This window comes from Schistocerca gregaria, chromosome 8 (assembly GCF_023897955.1).
Source record: "Schistocerca gregaria isolate iqSchGreg1 chromosome 8, iqSchGreg1.2, whole genome shotgun sequence".
Taxonomy (NCBI): domain Eukaryota; kingdom Metazoa; phylum Arthropoda; class Insecta; order Orthoptera; family Acrididae; genus Schistocerca; species Schistocerca gregaria.
This window is the reverse complement of record NC_064927.1, coordinates 16,889,479-16,900,000: the sequence shown is the minus strand read 5'-3', so window position 1 is coordinate 16,900,000 and position 10,522 is coordinate 16,889,479. Positions and strand designations below refer to the sequence as shown.

The 10,522-nt window shown below is 49.8% G+C and overlaps 3 non-coding genes across 3 annotated transcripts; all 3 read left to right on the top strand.

Moving 5' to 3' along the window:
• Positions 1-5,669: 5,669 nt before the first annotated feature.
• On the top strand, positions 5,670-5,742 carry Trnak-cuu (transfer RNA lysine (anticodon CUU)). Its single transcript has one exon. It is a non-coding gene; the product is annotated as a tRNA-Lys (tRNA).
• Positions 5,743-8,743: 3,001 nt separating this feature from the next.
• Trnak-cuu (transfer RNA lysine (anticodon CUU)) lies at positions 8,744-8,816 on the top strand. Its single transcript has one exon. It is a non-coding gene; the product is annotated as a tRNA-Lys (tRNA).
• Positions 8,817-10,266: 1,450 nt separating this feature from the next.
• Positions 10,267-10,339, top strand: Trnak-cuu (transfer RNA lysine (anticodon CUU)). Its single transcript has one exon. It is a non-coding gene; the product is annotated as a tRNA-Lys (tRNA).
• The last annotated feature ends 183 nt before the right edge of the window (positions 10,340-10,522 follow it).

Sequence of the window (10,522 nt, the reverse complement as noted above, 5' to 3'; positions counted from 1 at the left end):
CGTCCACACCTCGCCCTACCTCCTTCACCGGTCTGACAATCCACTCCAAATAGCGCGTGGCGGAGTTGCCATTGGCCACCACCGCCAGATCCCTGTCCGGCTCCAACCCCTCCTTCCTGACCCCACAGAACACTTGATCCTTAGTCTCTTCTTCCCCGGCCTTACCCTTACCTGTGCCACCATCTATGTCCGCCCCGCTGCACCTATTCCTTTCGACTTCCTTTCCCACATCGACCGTACCTTCTCCTCCTACGTGATCGCCGCCGACCTTAACATCCATAGTCGTTCTGCCGCCCAGTTACGGCGGTGGCATCGGTTCCTTGCCACCCTCCAAGGCGACGTCCTTCCAATTCCCCAACACACCCGCCCTGAATCCAATACCACTCCCGATGTCGTCCTAGCCTCCCCCACCCTGCTTGGCCGCATAGCGGTGGACGTCCTTGATCCCATTGGCAGTGACCATCTCCCTGTCCTCCTCACTGTATCAGACGGTCGTCGCCCCCGTCCCGACCCGCGCCATGACCCTCCCCCGAAATATGTCCATGACTACTCCCGTGCCAACTGGAATGCCTACCGGGACTCCCTTGCTCTCCAGGTCGATAGCCACCCCCTCACCTACCACCAACCTGATGACGTTACCCGGGCTGCCTCCTTTCTCCAGCAGACCTTGTCTGAGGCCGTGGAGGCCCACGTCCCTACCATTGCCATCCATCCGCACCGCCCCACCTTACCCCCACAGGCCGTCCTTCTCCTGCGTGAATCCCGCCGGCTCTACCGTGCCTTCCTTCACACACGTGACCAGGACACACTACGACGCCACCGGCAACTACAGCGACACATCAGGAACTTACTCACGGCAAAGAAACGCCGGGACTGGCGACAGACATGCACCCGTCTTAATGCCACCTTACCTATCAACTCGTCCAAGTACTGGTCAGCCTTCCGCCGCCTTACCGGATCTAAACCCTCTCCCTACTACCCTCTCCTTCATGATGACCACCCCTTCCCTGATGCCCTTAGTAAGGCCAACCATTTCGCCTCCTACCTCTCCGATATCCTTACCATCCCTGACGATCCCCAGTTCGATTATTCCCTCTTTCCTGATGTCCGTGATCGAACTGATACCTCTGTCCCCCCGCTTGCTCCTGGCTTCCAGTACTTGGACAACATCACACACACAGAACTAAATACCCCAATCACCACGCAAGATATCATTGCTACACTTCGCCCTAAACGCAACACTGCTCCCGGTCACGATCGTGTTACTTACCGTCACCTCCGTGAAGCTCCTGCCTCCTTCCTCTCCACATTGGCCAGGCTCTACAATGTGGTCCTGTCCACCGGCTACTACCCCGACCTGTGGAAAACCTCCCGGATCCTGATGTTCCTCAAGCCCGACAAACCGCCTTCCGCTGTCTCCTCCTACCGTCCCATCAGCCTTACCTCGGTCTTCAGCAAGGTCCTGGAATCCATTCTTACCCGCCGCCTACACAAGCACCTTCACCAACACCGCCTCCTCCCCCCTACCCAATGTGGCTTTCGGCCGTCCTTCTCAGCCGATGACCTCCTCCTTCACCTCACTCACCTCCTCTCCGAACAACTCAATTCCCGTCGTTCCGCCATCTTCCTTTCCCTCGACCTCGAACGCGCATATGACCGTGTGTGGCATTCCGGTCTCCTTTTCAAGCTCCAAACCTTTGCTCTTCCTCTCAACTATGTCCGTCTGGTCGCTTCCTTCCTTTCCCACCGTCCTTCCTATGTCACCATCCACAACACTGATTCCTACACCTTCTACCCCTCCGCCGGTGTGCCCCAAGGTTCCGTCCTTTCCCCTCTTCTCTACCTCCTTTACACGGCAGACATGCCTCCACCTGCACCTCCCCTACACCTTCTCCAGTACGCCGATGACACTGCCTTCCTTGCCCTCGCTCCCACCCTGCAACGCTCCCAGCACCTTCTCCAATCCTATCTTGACCGGTTCACCACTTGGTGTAACCAGTGGTTGCTCAAGGTCAATCCTTCCAAGACCCAGGCGATCATTGTAGGCAAAACCACTCGTTCCTTCCGTCTCCTTGATTTCTATCTTACTATTTATGGCCGTCCCATCACCCTCACACCTACTCTCAAGTACCTTGGTGTCACCCTCGACCGTCGCCTCTCCTGGAACCCACATCTCCGGACGATCCAAGCCAAGGCACGCTCCCGCCTCCGCCTCCTTAAGCTCCTTTCTGGCCGTACATGGGGTCTGGACCCTTCCACCATCCTCTACACCTACAAGTCCCTCATCCGTCCTATCCTTTGCTATGCTCATCCCGCCTGGATCTCTGCCCCTCCTACCTTCTACAAGTCCATTCAGATCCTAGAACGCCATGCGCTCCGCCTCGCCTATCGCATCCGTCTCCCTTCCCCCACGCGGATCCTCTATGACCTGATTCCCTTCCCGCACCTCCTCCTTTTCCTCGAACGGTTACGGATCCTCTACACCTCCCGCAAGCTTGATCCTCCACACCCTCTTGTCTCTCCCATCCTCTCCCACCCCAACCCGCTGCCGCGCCTGCATTCCTATATCCCACCTGCTCTCCATCTTTACACCCTCCACACCCTCTCCCTCGGTGGCTTCCGCCAACTCCCCCTCCCTGATGATGCCCTCCTCCCCTCCATCTACCCCTCCTACCAACTTTGAGCCTTACCTTCCCTCTCCTCTCCTTTTCCTGTGGGCACCCTCTCTCCCTTCTCTCCCTCCCTCCCCTCCCCTTTCTCCTTGGGCTTCCACTCCCCCTACCCTCCCCCTTCTCCTCCATCCCTCTCCTCCACTGGCATCTTCCCCTCCCCCTCTCTCTCCTCTTCCCCACACCTTTTCCCCTTGGCAGGCCACGACTCTGCTGTCTTCCATCAGTTACTTTCATCGTCCTACGCCGAAGACCATCGCATGTGTTTGTGCCTCGACTCTCCTGCAGTGTGTTTGTGTTTCGTCGTTTGTGCTCCGCTGGTTCACGTGTGGCCATCTGCCATCTGCGTTTGTGCACCGTGTTTCTCCGCTTTTATCCATTGTGCTACGCACGTGACCGACTCCGTTTTAACTCTGTTTTGTCTACTGTTTGTACCCCGCCGTCTTGATTGTTTTTATATCTCACTCATCTCTGTTCTGTGTATACTCTGAGGCCGAAGAGCGGCATACTTGGTCCGCTGCCGGCCTACCTGTTTGTCACAGGTATTAAAATCACAATAAAGGAAAAAAAAAAAAAAAAAAAAAGCGGTACAGCATAAGGTGGGACGAGGCAGTCTGAATTACATTTTATAGATGTATTTCTCACATATGTGAGAGCCTCTCGCTGTCGTCGTCGTCGTCGTCGTCGTCGTCGCCGCCGCCGCCGCCGCTTCTGCAGAAGTAGCAAATGGCCATCGTGGCAAATGCGGCGAGGCATGCCCTGCCTTCGAGTCCGTATGCACAAAGTGTGTGGTCTTGTTTCGCAGTCTATATTTGGTAGGTCACGTAAGAAGTTGAATGTAACGAATGGGTGGGAAAGAGCAAGGGCAGCGGCTGTGTAGAACGAAAACACAAATTATCAGGGGTGTGAGCGTTTCGAGATGAGTCATATACAAGTTGCACTTGGTCGTCAGTGACTGTGTGGCCTAATGGATAAGGCGTCGGACTTCGGATCTGAAGATTACAGGTTCGAATGCTGTCACGCTCGTGTTTTATCAGTTCTGAAAAAGAAACATACCGTTTTAATGTAGCATTTGAGCAGTACGAAACCGTCTGAATGTTGCTGTTGACCATTTTCTGCTTGGAGATGCTCTTGAGCTTGAAACACACACTACAAGACCGGTGATAACTAGCGAAATGGTCGGCAGAGTGCCGTCACCGCGAGTTTCCACTGGCACTTGCACATCTAAAACAACGTCGGAAAGTAACTCGTTCGCCTTTTGAGTCACATCAAGTATGAGTGTTAATTTTGACGCCACTAGCTCTGCAGGTTGTCATGCAATTCCTTTACCTCTCAGAAATGATTATGAAATAAAAGTGAAGTACGTGACGAGTGGGACGTTAGGAAAACATTAGGCAGCATGGAGAGATTCTGTATGGGACCACCCAACCCAAACGAGTAGTCTGTGACGTGCTGCCCGGCAAGTATTCAGCGAGGCAGCCCGGCTAGCTCAGTCGGTAGGGCATGAGACTCTAAATCTCAGGGTCGTGGGTTCGAGCCCCACGCTGGGCGGAACGGAACTTTGTTCCGCTGCAGATGTAAATTACCGTTTTTCTGATTAACGTGATGTAATGGAAATAGCAACTTTAAACTTTGCCTACGTCTCTGTCAGTCGCAAGGAAACTGTATTTGAAGGTGAAGGTGATTTTGTAGACATGTGTGAAAGATATGTTCTGAAATGCAAGTGTTGTTGTTTGGAGAGGACATCGGTTACGTGTCAGATGTGTAGCCAAGCAGTAATGGGTCGCCATAGCTGCAAATATTAGTCGGTAATATGAATTGTTGTCAGCTGAAGTCTGATGATCCAGACGACCGTAAGGACGAAGTACGCAAAAGTACCGCTAGGCCGCGCCCCTTTAGTTCAGTGGTAGAGCACTGGACTAGTAAACCAAGGGTCGTGAGTTCCATCCTCAAAGGAAGAAGTCGAATTTTGGAAATCAGTTGCGCGTCGTGGCCGTATAGCAAACAGTATCTGTGATGACGAACAATTAGCGACATGCCTTTTATTAAGAATTACACTCAGATGTGATTAAGGCGAATGGCGCAGATAAAGCCTTTGCCAAAGCGGTTCAGCATAAGGTGGGACGAGGCAGTCTGAATTACATTTTATAGATGTATTTGTCACATATGTCACAGCCTCTCGCGGTCGTAGTCGTTGTCGTCGTCGTCGTCGTCGTCGTCGTCGCCGCCACTTCTACAGAAGTAGCAAATGGCCATCGTGGCAAATGCGGCGAGGCACGCCCTGCCTTCGATTCCGTATGCACAAAGTGTGTGGTCTTGTTTCGCAGTCTATATTTTGTCGGTCACGGAAGAAGTTGAATGTAACGAAAGGGTGGGAAAGAGCAAGGGCAGCGGCTGTGTAGAACGAAAACACAAATTATCAGGGGTGTGAGCGTTTAGAGATGAGTCATATACAAGTTGCACTTGGTCCTCCGTGACTGTGTGGCCTAATGGATAAGGCGTCGGACTTCGGATCTGAAAATTACAGGTTCGAATGCTGTCACGCTCGTGTTTTATCAGTTCTGAAAAAGAAACATACCGTTTTAATGTAGCATTTGAGCAGTACGAAACCGTCTGAATGTTGCTGTTGACCATTTTCTGCTTGGAGATGCTCTTGAGCTTGAAACACACACTACAAGACCGGTGTTTAACTAGCGAAATGGTCGGCAGAGTGCCGTCACCGCGAGTTTCCACTGGCACTTGCACATCTAAAACAACGTCGGAAAGTAACTCGTTCGCCTTTTGAGTCACATCAAGTATGAGTGTTAATTTTGACGCCACTAGCTCTGCAAGTTGTCATGCAATTCCTTTACCTCTCAGAAATGATTATGAAATAAAAGTGAAGTACGTGACGAGTGTGGCGTTAGGAAAACATTAGGCAGCATGGAGAGATTCTGCATGGGACCACCCAACCCAAACGAGTAATGTGTGACGTGCTACCGGCAAGTATTTACCGAAGCAGCCCAGCTAGCTCAGTCAGTAGAGCATGAGACTCTTAATTTCACGGTCGTGGGTTCGAGCCCCACGCTGGGCGGAACGGAATTTTGTTCCGCTGCAGATGTAAATTACCGTTTTTCTGATTAACGTGATGTAATGGAAATAGCAACTTTAAACTTTGCCTACGTCTCTGTCAGTCGCAAGGAAACTGTATTTGAAGGTGAAGTTGATTTTGTAGACATGTGTGAAAGACATGTTCTGAAATGCAAGTGTTGTTGTTTGGAGAGGACATCGGTTACGTGTCAGATGTGTAGCCAAGCAGTAATGGGTCGCCATAGCTGCAAATATTAGTCGGTAATATGAAGCGTTGTCAGCTGAAGTCTGATGATCCAGACGACCGTAAGGACGAAGTATGCAAAAGTACCGCTAGGCCGCGCCCCTTTAGTTCAGTGGTAGAGCACTGGACTAGTAAACCAAGGGTCGTGAGTTCCATCCTCAAAGGAAGAAGACGAATTTTGGAAATCAGTTGCGCGTCGTGGCCGTATAGCAAACAGTATCTGTGATGACGAACAATTAGCGACATGCCTTTTATTAAGAATTACTCTCAGATGCGATTAAGGCGAATGGCGCAGATAAAGCCTTTGCCAAAGCGGTACAGCATAAGGTGGGACGAGGCAGTCTGAATTACATTTTATAGATGTATTTCTCACATATGTGAGAGCCTCTCGCTGTCGTCGTCGTCGTCGTCGTCGTCGTCGTCGTCGTCGTCGTCGTCGTCGTCGTCGTCGCCGCCGCCGCCGCTTCTGCAGAAGTAGCAAATGGCCATCGTGGCAAATGCGGCGAGGCATGCCCTGCCTTCGAGTCCGTATGCACAAAGTGTGTGGTCTTGTTTCGCAGTCTATATTTGGTAGGTCACGTAAGAAGTTGAATGTAACGAATGGGTGGGAAAGAGCAAGGGCAGCGGCTGTGTAGAACGAAAACACAAATTATCAGGGGTGTGAGCGTTTCGAGATGAGTCATATACAAGTTGCACTTGGTCGTCAGTGACTGTGTGGCCTAATGGATAAGGCGTCGGACTTCGGATCTGAAGATTACAGGTTCGAATGCTGTCACGCTCGTGTTTTATCAGTTCTGAAAAAGAAACATACCGTTTTAATGTAGCATTTGAGCAGTACGAAACCGTCTGAATGTTGCTGTTGACCATTTTCTGCTTGGAGATGCTCTTGAGCTTGAAACACACACTACAAGACCGGTGATAACTAGCGAAATGGTCGGCAGAGTGCCGTCACCGCGAGTTTCCACTGGCACTTGCACATCTAAAACAACGTCGGAAAGTAACTCGTTCGCCTTTTGAGTCACATCAAGTATGAGTGTTAATTTTGACGCCACTAGCTCTGCAGGTTGTCATGCAATTCCTTTACCTCTCAGAAATGATTATGAAATAAAAGTGAAGTACGTGACGAGTGGGACGTTAGGAAAACATTAGGCAGCATGGAGAGATTCTGTATGGGACCACCCAACCCAAACGAGTAGTCTGTGACGTGCTGCCCGGCAAGTATTCAGCGAGGCAGCCCGGCTAGCTCAGTCGGTAGGGCATGAGACTCTAAATCTCAGGGTCGTGGGTTCGAGCCCCACGCTGGGCGGAACGGAACTTTGTTCCGCTGCAGATGTAAATTACCGTTTTTCTGATTAACGTGATGTAATGGAAATAGCAACTTTAAACTTTGCCTACGTCTCTGTCAGTCGCAAGGAAACTGTATTTGAAGGTGAAGGTGATTTTGTAGACATGTGTGAAAGATATGTTCTGAAATGCAAGTGTTGTTGTTTGGAGAGGACATCGGTTACGTGTCAGATGTGTAGCCAAGCAGTAATGGGTCGCCATAGCTGCAAATATTAGTCGGTAATATGAATTGTTGTCAGCTGAAGTCTGATGATCCAGACGACCGTAAGGACGAAGTACGCAAAAGTACCGCTAGGCCGCGCCCCTTTAGTTCAGTGGTAGAGCACTGGACTAGTAAACCAAGGGTCGTGAGTTCCATCCTCAAAGGAAGAAGTCGAATTTTGGAAATCAGTTGCGCGTCGTGGCCGTATAGCAAACAGTATCTGTGATGACGAACAATTAGCGACATGCCTTTTATTAAGAATTACACTCAGATGTGATTAAGGCGAATGGCGCAGATAAAGCCTTTGCCAAAGCGGTTCAGCATAAGGTGGGACGAGGCAGTCTGAATTACATTTTATAGATGTATTTGTCACATATGTCACAGCCTCTCGCGGTCGTAGTCGTTGTCGTCGTCGTCGTCGTCGTCGTCGTCGTCGTCGCCGCCACTTCTACAGAAGTAGCAAATGGCCATCGTGGCAAATGCGGCGAGGCACGCCCTGCCTTCGATTCCGTATGCACAAAGTGTGTGGTCTTGTTTCGCAGTCTATATTTTGTCGGTCACGGAAGAAGTTGAATGTAACGAAAGGGTGGGAAAGAGCAAGGGCAGCGGCTGTGTAGAACGAAAACACAAATTATCAGGGGTGTGAGCGTTTAGAGATGAGTCATATACAAGTTGCACTTGGTCCTCCGTGACTGTGTGGCCTAATGGATAAGGCGTCGGACTTCGGATCTGAAAATTACAGGTTCGAATGCTGTCACGCTCGTGTTTTATCAGTTCTGAAAAAGAAACATACCGTTTTAATGTAGCATTTGAGCAGTACGAAACCGTCTGAATGTTGCTGTTGACCATTTTCTGCTTGGAGATGCTCTTGAGCTTGAAACACACACTACAAGACCGGTGTTTAACTAGCGAAATGGTCGGCAGAGTGCCGTCACCGCGAGTTTCCACTGGCACTTGCACATCTAAAACAACGTCGGAAAGTAACTCGTTCGCCTTTTGAGTCACATCAAGTATGAGTGTTAATTTTGACGCCACTAGCTCTGCAAGTTGTCATGCAATTCCTTTACCTCTCAGAAATGATTATGAAATAAAAGTGACGTACGTGACGAGTGTGGCGTTAGGAAAACATTAGGCAGCATGGAGAGATTCTGCATGGGACCACCCAACCCAAACGAGTAATGTGTGACGTGCTACCGGCAAGTATTTACCGAAGCAGCCCAGCTAGCTCAGTCAGTAGAGCATGAGACTCTTAATTTCACGGTCGTGGGTTCGAGCCCCACGCTGGGCGGAACGGAATTTTGTTCCGCTGCAGATGTAAATTACCGTTTTTCTGATTAACGTGATGTAATGGAAATAGCAACTTTAAACTTTGCCTACGTCTCTGTCAGTCGCAAGGAAACTGTATTTGAAGGTGAAGTTGATTTTGTAGACATGTGTGAAAGACATGTTCTGAAATGCAAGTGTTGTTGTTTGGAGAGGACATCGGTTACGTGTCAGATGTGTAGCCAAGCAGTAATGGGTCGCCATAGCTGCAAATATTAGTCGGTAATATGAAGCGTTGTCAGCTGAAGTCTGATGATCCAGACGACCGTAAGGACGAAGTATGCAAAAGTACCGCTAGGCCGCGCCCCTTTAGTTCAGTGGTAGAGCACTGGACTAGTAAACCAAGGGTCGTGAGTTCCATCCTCAAAGGAAGAAGTCGAATTTTGGAAATCAGTTGCGCGTCGTGGCCGTATAGCAAACAGTATCTGTGATGACGAACAATTAGCGACATGCCTTTTATTAAGAATTACACTCAGATGTGATTAAGGCGAATGGCGCAGATAAAGCCTTTGCCAAAGCGGTTCAGCATAAGGTGGGACGAGGCAGTCTGAATTACATTTTATAGATGTATTTGTCACATATGTCACAGCCTCTCGCGGTCGTAGTCGTTGTCGTCGTCGTCGTCGTCGTCGTCGTCGCCGCCACTTCTACAGAAGTAGCAAATGGCCATCGTGGCAAATGCGGCGAGGCACGCCCTGCCTTCGATTCCGTATGCACAAAGTGTGTGGTCTTGTTTCGCAGTCTATATTTTGTCGGTCACGGAAGAAGTTGAATGTAACGAAAGGGTGGGAAAGAGCAAGGGCAGCGGCTGTGTAGAACGAAAACACAAATTATCAGGGGTGTGAGCGTTTAGAGATGAGTCATATACAAGTTGCACTTGGTCCTCCGTGACTGTGTGGCCTAATGGATAAGGCGTCGGACTTCGGATCTGAAAATTACAGGTTCGAATGCTGTCACGCTCGTGTTTTATCAGTTCTGAAAAAGAAACATACCGTTTTAATGTAGCATTTGAGCAGTACGAAACCGTCTGAATGTTGCTGTTGACCATTTTCTGCTTGGAGATGCTCTTGAGCTTGAAACACACACTACAAGACCGGTGTTTAACTAGCGAAATGGTCTGCAGAGTGCCGTCACCGCGAGTTTCCACTGGCACTTGCACATCTAAAACAACGTCGGAAAGTAACTCGTTCGCCTTTTGAGTCACATCAAGTATGAGTGTTAATTTTGACGCCACTAGCTCTGCAAGTTGTCATGCAATTCCTTTACCTCTCAGAAATGATTATGAAATAAAAGTGAAGTACGTGACGAGTGTGGCGTTAGGAAAACATTAGGCAGCATGGAGAGATTCTGCATGGGACCACCCAACCCAAACGAGTAATGTGTGACGTGCTACCCGGCAAGTATTTACCGAAGCAGCCCAGCTAGCTCAGTCAGTAGAGCATGAGACTCTTAATCTCACGGTCGTGGGTTCGAGCCCCACGCTGGGCGGAACGGAATTTTGTTCCGCTGCAGATGTAAATTACCGTTTTTCTGATTAACGTGATGTAATGGAAATAGCAACTTTAAACTTTGCCTACGTCTCTGTCAGTCGCAAGGAAACTGTATTTGAAGGTGAAGTTGATTTTGTAGACATGTGTGAAAGACATGTTCTGAAATGCAAGTGTTGTTGTT